Source organism: Coregonus lavaretus, assembly GCF_964263955.1.
Source record: "Coregonus lavaretus genome assembly, chromosome: 2".
Lineage (NCBI taxonomy): Eukaryota > Metazoa > Chordata > Actinopteri > Salmoniformes > Salmonidae > Coregonus > Coregonus lavaretus.
Window position 1 is genome coordinate 3,117,939 of NC_139989.1, and position 9,182 is coordinate 3,127,120.

Sequence of the window (9,182 nt, forward strand, 5' to 3'; positions counted from 1 at the left end):
ATGTGCAAAACTTTCCAAAACCTGTTTTCGCTTTGTCATTTTGGGGTATTGTGTGTAGATTGATGAGGGGAAAAACAAACAATTTAATCAATTTTAGAATAAGGCTGTAACGTAACAAAATGTGGAAAAAGTCAAGGGGTCTGAATACTTTCCGAATGCGCTGTAGATGTCGATAGAGAAGAATAGAGGGATGGAAAAAAGAGTCGGCATCCTTTATCGCCAGACAGGGAATAATATTTTCATCCATGAGCCTCGCTGACCTTCGAACCTGACTTGTTTATATCCAGAGCTCTAACCGGTGCCCCGTTACTGATTAACCATTGGCTGAGGCTGAGAGAGAGAGAGCCTGTGATGTTTCTATCTATTTAAAGACACACCAGGGAGATTAAACACTAACTCCCCATGGGGCCTTTAGAGAACTTTTCTAACCCTTTTCAAACTAAACAACACAATGTTCTATTCTAGCACAGGTGTTCACCACTCTGTTGCACAAATAGACACACAAATTATTGTACACAGGCATTCACAGCCACGCAAACATGACCCCAGTGAGTCACACACCCCACGGCATGACGGTTAAGGTCAAGGGTCAAGTCACACCAACAGACACACTCCCACCCCCAACTCACCTACCCCACAAGCTCGCTCACCCTCACTGTGGAAGGAAACTGGACTGTCTACTTCAAAACAACTGTAGTGAACATTTTGTCCAACTCCCACCACAGGATTACAGCAGTGGTCCCATCAGTAAGTATTGGTAGAGGAGTTGGCTAAAGCACATAAAATGTGGGACCGGGCTTGAAAGTTGCAGTAGTTCCTCGCCTATCTTTTTCTCTGTATGTACGTTTTATGGTTAAATGGTTTTACAGGGAGGTAAGATCAATCCCTGTTTGAATAACCAACACACATCTGGTAAAACAGCCTTCCGGCATGACCCACTTACCCCATCGAGTATGGACAGACTACCCTCTCTCTGTTCCTCTCTTTGTGAGAATGCTAGAGGCATACACAGACCACGACTTTCCATATACCCAATACCAGTAAATATGCACTGAAGTTTAACTGTAATAACACAATCACAATCAGATGTGAGTTTGATTTATTAGGACCATATCTCTGTTTTTAGACAGTCGTTTTCTGGGGACAGACAATCAATACAAAATCAACCAATTCAAAATGAAAATCATCACCTGAAACACAAAATACTTTAAAAAATATACACCACCATGTTTAAATATTATTCTGTAGTAGAAGTATATCTTTAACTTTTGAAATAATTTATGTAATGTTACCGTAGTGCACTCTGTAGTGGATCAATGATGAGGGAATGTCTTTAGAAATAAATACATAAATATCACCAAAACAAACCAGCATGAGCAATAAGGTTTAGACAAACACAGAAATGAGATCAGAGGACAGCTGACAGGAGTCTACTGTGTCCGTTGGCATGGTTACAACAGGTTGGCATGGTAACAGAGCAAGAGGGAATGTGATGTATCATGTTACAGGAGAGAGATAGAGGTATGTTAAGGTGCTCTGTTTAGGGGGGGTGTACATCATGGAGGTGCTGTGTACATAGGGGTGTTGAATGTGTATTCTATCCACACTGGTACAGTACACCCAGACCTACATACAGAGTTTATTTCACCTCTAGTAATCCAGGTTATATCATTGAAAACAAAACAAAAATGTACGACAAGAGCCTGGTTCCAAACAAATTAGACATACAGTAGATTATGGTAATAACAGGCTCTCACCACTGGTGGGTGGGATGACATGATGTAACCTCCTCAGACAAGTATATGCACATTTGGCTCCAAAATTCTAATACTTTTTTGTTTCGTGTGCCAACACTAAGTGCACCTCGAGGAGCTTTGTGGCACACCTACACCACCTAGGGAAATACTATCAGGAAAATAGGGCTGTTGTGAATATAGGCGATTCTGTCGGAACTTGCAGTCCAACTCCTCTGACAATCATTGTTATCATGCCAAGAATCCTAATCCCCTATATTCACATCAGCCATTTATGATTTCACAATTTCATTAAACAAATAAGGTGCCAATGGCATAGGAGAACAAGGGCCTGAGGGCCAGCATCAATCCACACCTAGGAACACCACGATTGAACACACACACACACACACACTCACCCAAACTCACACAGATTCTGACACAACATTAGGACAACAACATGAACACAAACATGCATGCACAGCCAATATCGGCGAATTATATCGGTGAAATGATATACCCGTTGGGCTCCAAGTATAACCTATCCTCCACGTTTGAACCAAATGTTCCATGACAACAAAAATGTGATTGTTTTGGGAACTTTGATGCCATTAACGTTCAAAATCTCAAACCCAGTTTTATGAACTCTGTATATGACTCTGGGTGCACTCTTCAGGTGCATTGTGTGTGTGTGTGTGTGTGTGTGACAGCCAGGTGATATGTCCAGGCTCTCTCTGTCTCAGCTAGCAGTGCTCTTGTCCTCGGTCTTCTCAGCCTGCCTGAGGGGAAACAGGAAGAAGGAATACACTTCATTTTTACTGAACACACCCTCAGCTGAATGTCAAACATCTTTCCTCGATTCCTTGTCATGATGACTAACCTTGCCCTTGCCAAACGGCAGGTCCTTCCAGAGCGTCTCCACAGCATCCCGACCCTGCTGACTCCAGCTGTACACAGAGTCCCTGCTCACCTGAGATGGAGACAACCACACACAAAATGGAAATATGGAATGGAAACATCAAACATTGTGTGTGTGTGTGTGTGTGTGTGTGTGTGTGTGTGTGTGTGTGTGCGTGTGTACGTGTACATGGGGCAGTAGAGTATAGGAGTCCTGACCTCAATCAGACAAACCATCTGACAGATTTAGTGCCCATAAACAACACTTCTAGTGTCCCAAAATGTCACAAACACAAAACTCACAGAACTACAGCCATTAAAACACCCCCAGTGACCAGTCAGAGGTCACAGCTTTCCATCCTACCTCAACTCGGAACTGCTGTCTAATCATCACTTTCCTATCCTGCTTCTATATCATCCTCTGTTCTCATCCCCCTGTCGGTCTGATCTGGCTGTGTTGTGGCACACAGAAACACACACCTGTATCCTCTCTCTCTCTGGGTGTGCCTCTCTCAGACAACAACATTAAACAGGCCTAAAATATCCCAGGAATCCACACCAGAATAGGGCACCCTGCTTTGAAACCAAAAGGGCAGACTATCAATCACATACCCTCCCCACACACAAACACTCTTATTTCACAGCCAGAACTTCCTACAGGAAACCACAGCCCTTCCCATTGGGGAGAGAGGCGAAAAAGGGGTGGAAAACACTAACATTGCACCACACACACACACACAGACCTTGGTTAAGGAGGAAGCCTGCTGGGGGTAGAACATGGAAGCAGTAAGAGCCATCAGCCCGACAGGAAACACCAGCCTCTTCACCCTGGAACCTAGAGACAAGAGTAGTGCTGAGCGATTACTGCTTTTTGAGGTCGGTTCAGTTTCAGTTTGGTTTTAGAAAAATAGTCAAGGTTTTAGATTTAGATTATTATTATTATTTTTTTTTTTACAATAAATGCATTGTGGGTTGAATGCTGTAACAACACAAAATTAAACAATTAATAAAAGTCCAATGATGGTAGTGACTGCCCATTACTGCTTATCACTTATTAACCGTCATTTATTCACATTACTTTAAAGCTAGAATGTGGTAAAAAGGTGAGGGATGGGCCTGGAGAAATGTAACCACTCTCAAATTCATAGACAGAGGCATGGATGCAAGTACTGACCATCCATGATATCGAAAGTATAGTTGAGGCTAAACAGTGTTTACATTTAGACATTGTTTACAAACATTGGAGTAAAACAAGCTTCTATTTTGGGTTCTGACGGGGTACGACAGTTGAACTAAGCTCATGTGGCATTTATAAGTTATGTTCTTTAAGAATCAATGTGTACATACACTACATGGCCAAAGGTATGTGGACACCTGTTCTTCAAACATCTCATTCCAAAATCATGGGTATTAATATGGAGTTGGTCCCCCCTTTGCTGTTCCAACAGCCTCCACTCTTCTGGGTAGGCTTTACACTAGATGTTGGAACATTGCTGCGGGGACTTGCTTCCATTCAGCCAGCATTAGTGAGGTCGGGCACTGATGTTGGGCGATTACGGCTGGCTTGCAGTCAACGTTCCAATTCATCCCAAAGGTGTTCGATGGGGTTGAGGTCAGGACTCTGTGCAGGACAGTCAAGTTCTTCCACAACGATCTCGACAACGCATTTCTGTATGGACATCACTTTGTGCACGGGGGCATTGTCATGCTGAAACAGGAAAGGACCTTCCCCAAACTGTTGCCACAAAGTTGGAAGCACAGAATCGTCTATAATGTCATTATATGCTGTAGCGTTAAGATTTCCCTTCACTGGAACTAAGGGGCCTAGCCCGAACCATGAAAAACAACCCCAGACCATTATTCTTCCTCCACCAAACTTTATAGTTGGCAATATGCATTCGGGCAGGTAGCGTTCTCCTGGCATCCGCCAAACCCAGATTTGTCCGTCGGACTGCCAGATTGTGAAGCTTGATTCATCACTCCATAGAATGCGTTTTCACTGCTCCCAATGGCGGCGAGCTTTACACCACTCCAGCCGACGCTTGGCATTGCGCATGATGATCTTAGGCTTGTGTGCAGCTGCTCGGCCATGGAAACCCATTTCATGAAGCTCCCGACTAACAGTTATTGTGCTGACGTTGCTTCCAGAGGCAGTTTGGAACTCGGTAGTGAGTGTTGCGCTACACGCTTCAGCGGTCCCGTTCTGTGAGCTTGTGTGGCCTACCACTTCATGGCTGAGCCATTGTTGCTCCTAGACGTTTCCATTTCACAATAACAGCACTTACAGTTGACCGGGGCAGCTCCAGCAGGGCAGAAATTTGACAAACGGACTTGTTGGAAAGGTGGCATCCGATGGCGATGCCACGTTGAAAGTCACTGAGCTCTTCAGTACGGGCCATTCTACTGCCAATGTTTGTCTATGGAGATTGCATGGCTATGCGCTCGATTTTATACACCTGTCAGCAACAGGAGTGGCTGAAATTGCCGAATCCACTAATTTGAAGGGGTGTCCACATATTGTAGTGTATATCAATGGATGTAGCAACTAAGGATTCTAGCTTTAATACTTTTTTTCAGTTGTGTATCCTACTTTTTATTGTATCACTTTATTATTTCATTCCAAGTCATCATCTCATCTCTGCTCAGGCTGTAGGAGCCAGCCAGCCATCTACAGACATGCCAGGACAAGTGGCAGCTGTGCGCAATGGATTCTGGTCATTGTAGTTAATGACTGTTGAATTTTGGCCTGTTGAAACTACAACTTCCTACTACATGGCAGAGTTCTTGCTTGATCTGATTTCTCTCTAGAGTAATGGCATACTGAGCTCACAGAAGAAAATAAAGAACTAAATGGAATCCGAATAATTGAACCGACGTCGGTCAATTAGTTGTGCACACATTACCTTTGGCCAGGTACAATCCTAAGAAGCCAGAGAAGCCAATCACCCCGACGCTGGGATAGAGGTCAGGAGGAGGATCACTGAGGAACTCATATGTCTCTAAGAGGAAAGAGAGACAGAGAGAGGACACACCGTTTTAACTATGTGTATGTAATGTGGTGTGTTATTGAAGGTCTCTGCATGATATATGTGTCTTCTCACCTCTCACTGTCCTGATGGAGGCGCTCACAGTGGGCTCTACAGTCCTGTAGACCTCCTGTTTCACAGGATATGACATCACAAAGAGGAGATAGAGAGAACCTTAATCTATGCTTCAATCACAGGAGGCTGCTGAGGGGAGGACAGCTCATAATAATGGCTGGGATGGAATGGTGTGGAAACCATGTGTTTAACGAGTTCGATACCATTCCATATATTCCGTTCCAGCCATTAGGATGAGTCACAACTCATTGTGTGTATGTTAGTGTGTCTAGTCTTAGTAGACAGTGTCTGTCACCTACCTCGGCTTTCTCCAGGGCAACCAGACCCGTTTCCTACAGGAAAACAAGAACTATTACCACAAACCTTAAATCTGACGATTCCAAAAGAAAATGAGAGAGATGCCACTTGAGATTGCCTAAATTCACCCATTGTGTTCTAGTTGACAGGTAAGTAAGAGACATAGTGCATTCGGAAAGTATTCAGACCCCTGGACTTTGTCCACATTTTGTTACGTTACAGCCTTATTCTAAAACGGATTACATTTTTTTCATCAATCTACACACAATACCCCATAATGACAAAGCAAAAACAGGTTTCTAGAAATGTTTGCAAATGTACTAAAAATAAAAAATGGAATTATTACATTTACATTAGTATTCAGACTCAGTACTTTGTTGAAGCACCTTTGGCAGCGATTACAGCCTCGAGTCTTCTTGGGTATGACGCTACAAGCTTGGCACACCTGTATTTGGGGAGTTTCTCTCATTATTCTCTGCAGATCCTCTCAAGCTCTGTCAGGTTGGATGGGGAGCGTCGCTGCACAGCTATTTTCAGGTCTCTCCAGAGATGTTCGATCAGGTTCAAGTCCGGGCTCCGGCTGGGCCACTCAAGGACATTCAGAGACTTGTCCCGAAGCCACTCCTGCGTTGTCTTGGCTGTGTGCTTAGGGTCATTGTCCTGTTGGAAGGTGAATCTTCGCCCCAGTCTGAGGTCCTGAGCACTCTGGGGGAGGTTTTCATCAAGGAACTCTCTGCACTTTCCTCCGTTCATCTTTCCCTTGATCCTGACTAGTCTCCCAGTCCCTGCTGCTGAAAAACAAATCCCACAGCATGATGCTGCCACCACCATGCTTCACCGTAGGGATGGTGCCAGGTTTCCTCCAGACGTGACACTTAGCATTCAGGCCAAAGAGTTAAATCTTGGTTTCATCAGACCAGAGAATCTTGTTTCTCATGGTCTGAGAGTCCTTTAGGTGCCTTTTGGCAAACACCAAGCAGGCTGTCATGTGCCTTTTCCTGAGGAGTGGCTTCTATCTGGCCACTCTACCATAAAGGCCTGATTGGTGGAGTGCTGCAGAGATGGTTGTCCTTCTAGAAGGTTCTCCCATCTCCACAGAGGAACTCTGGAGCTCTGTCAGGGTGACCATCGGGTTCTTGGTCACCTCCCTGACCAAGGCCCTTCTCCCCCGATTGCTCAGTTTAGCCAAGCGGCCAGCTCTAGGAAGCGTTTTGGTGGTTCCAAACTTCTTCCATTCCTTTCCCCAAATCTGTGCCTCGACCCAATCCTGTCGTCTCGGAGCTCTACGGACAATTCCTTCGACCTCATAGCTTGGTTGTTGCTCTGACAAGCACTGTCAATTGTGGGACCTTATATACACAGGTGTGTGCCTTTCCAAATCATGTCCAATCAATTGAATTTACCCCAGGTGGGCTCCAATCAAGTTGTAGAAATATCTCAAGGATGATCAATGGAAACAGGATGCACCTGAGCTAAATTTCGAGTCTCATAGCAAAGGGTCTGAATACTTATGTAAATAAGGTAAGTAATTTTTTTAAATTAAATTTGTAAACATTTCTAAAAACCTGTTTTCGCTTTGTCATTATGGGGTATTGTGTGTAGATTGATGAGGAAAGATGTGTATTTAATACATTTTAGAATAAGGCTGTAACGTAACAAAATGTGGAAAAAGTCAAGGGGTCTGAATACATTCCGAATGCACTGTATGTATGGGGGACAGAGGGAGAGAGGTGTACCTGACACTGGTTAGTGTAAGGCTCGGCCCATTTCCTCAGTTCGGCCACGCCTCGTTCCACTGGCCCCACCTCTGGCTCCACATACCTGAGCTGTGGCTCTGGAGTAACATACAGGGACGGGAGCTGCAACACACACACATTTCAAATCGAGCAGCCTACAGTAACGTTGTCCTGTCCAAGTAATTGTATCTGCAAAGTGGCTTGTGGGAGCCTGCACCCCACCCAAACAGCTCTTATTAGCAGATAAGATTGGACACGCATGTCATCTGTCCCTTCATATAACTGCCAAATAATTGTTCCTGGACAGGAGAGGGGACAGGACAGCAATACCAGCTACCTCTTCAATACTGAGACTCTGAGCTGCGGGTTTCTTCTTGACCTCGCTGGTGGCCAGGACAGTCGCAGTGCCCGGCATCAGACCCAGGACCCCTGACACAGCGGCAGACAGCGGCACCTAGCAGCGGTTACACATCATGACGCAGGATCATTACTTTATGGTAAATGGGTAACTGCATGGCAAGAGTCAGGACATTCATGACAGGTATAGGAAGTAAGTTACACTAACGTTAGCTTACATAACAAGGGCAACGTTTTGCACAAAATCAAGAATACATTTAACGTTAGGTACAAGTGTGTTTTTTTTTTTATACTGTGACACACCCGTTTTGTCCAGTAACGTTAATGCCATGGCCATATTTATGAATAAAAATACGTTTTACGATTCATTATTTTTTATCTCGAATTCAGATCGTAAAACGTCTTCTCTTTTAGCTAGTCATAAATATGGCTAGCTAGCTAACGTTAATGTAAAATATATTTTTAACTAACCCCTTCTATGTTAATATCATTGACCCTGGCCACACTACTGTAGTAAGTTAGTGGTTTGGTTTGCTGAGGCTGACATTAGCTAGCTAGCCCATGCTCAGCTCAACCAACATCACTCTTTTAAACAGTATTTTACTGTTGTCATATTGTAGTCTGCCATTAGCTACGTCTGTACTATTCTAAGATAACCTGAATGTATCATACAAGAGAAAAGTTTAACCATTACCAGCTTCCCAACGTTTGACATTTCACTTCCTGGTGACTTTGCTTTTGTACGGCAACTCGAACCAGGACAAAAACACCAGAATCCGCAATTGTAGAACGATGATCATTTCAACAGCGACATATGGTGGTCGCACACTATAGTGAGCGTCACAGGCAAGCACACCATACACTTTTCCCCAACACGGTGGTGGAAAAAGTACACATTTGTCATACTTGTGTAAAAGTATAGATACCTTAATAGAAAATTACTTGAGTAAAAGTCTAAAAGTATTTGGTTCTAAATATACTTAAGTATCAAAAGTAAAAGTATAAATAATTTCAAATATTAAGCAGATGGCACCATTTTCTTGTTTTTAAAATGTACGGCT

The 9,182-nt window shown here is 43.8% G+C and overlaps 1 pseudogene across 1 annotated transcript; it reads right to left on the bottom strand.

Annotated features, from left to right (window-relative positions):
* Positions 1-1,082: 1,082 nt before the first annotated feature.
* Positions 1,083-8,882, bottom strand: LOC311104238 (MICOS complex subunit MIC26-like; annotated as a pseudogene). The gene is made up of 8 exons (XR_014615207.1): positions 8,816-8,882; positions 8,102-8,218; positions 7,765-7,887; positions 6,031-6,063; positions 5,534-5,786; positions 3,374-3,465; positions 2,614-2,703; positions 1,083-2,508 (listed from the first exon to the last, which is right to left on the bottom strand). The product of XR_014615207.1 is annotated as an MICOS complex subunit MIC26-like (transcript).
* Between the last annotated feature and the right edge of the window lie 300 nt (positions 8,883-9,182).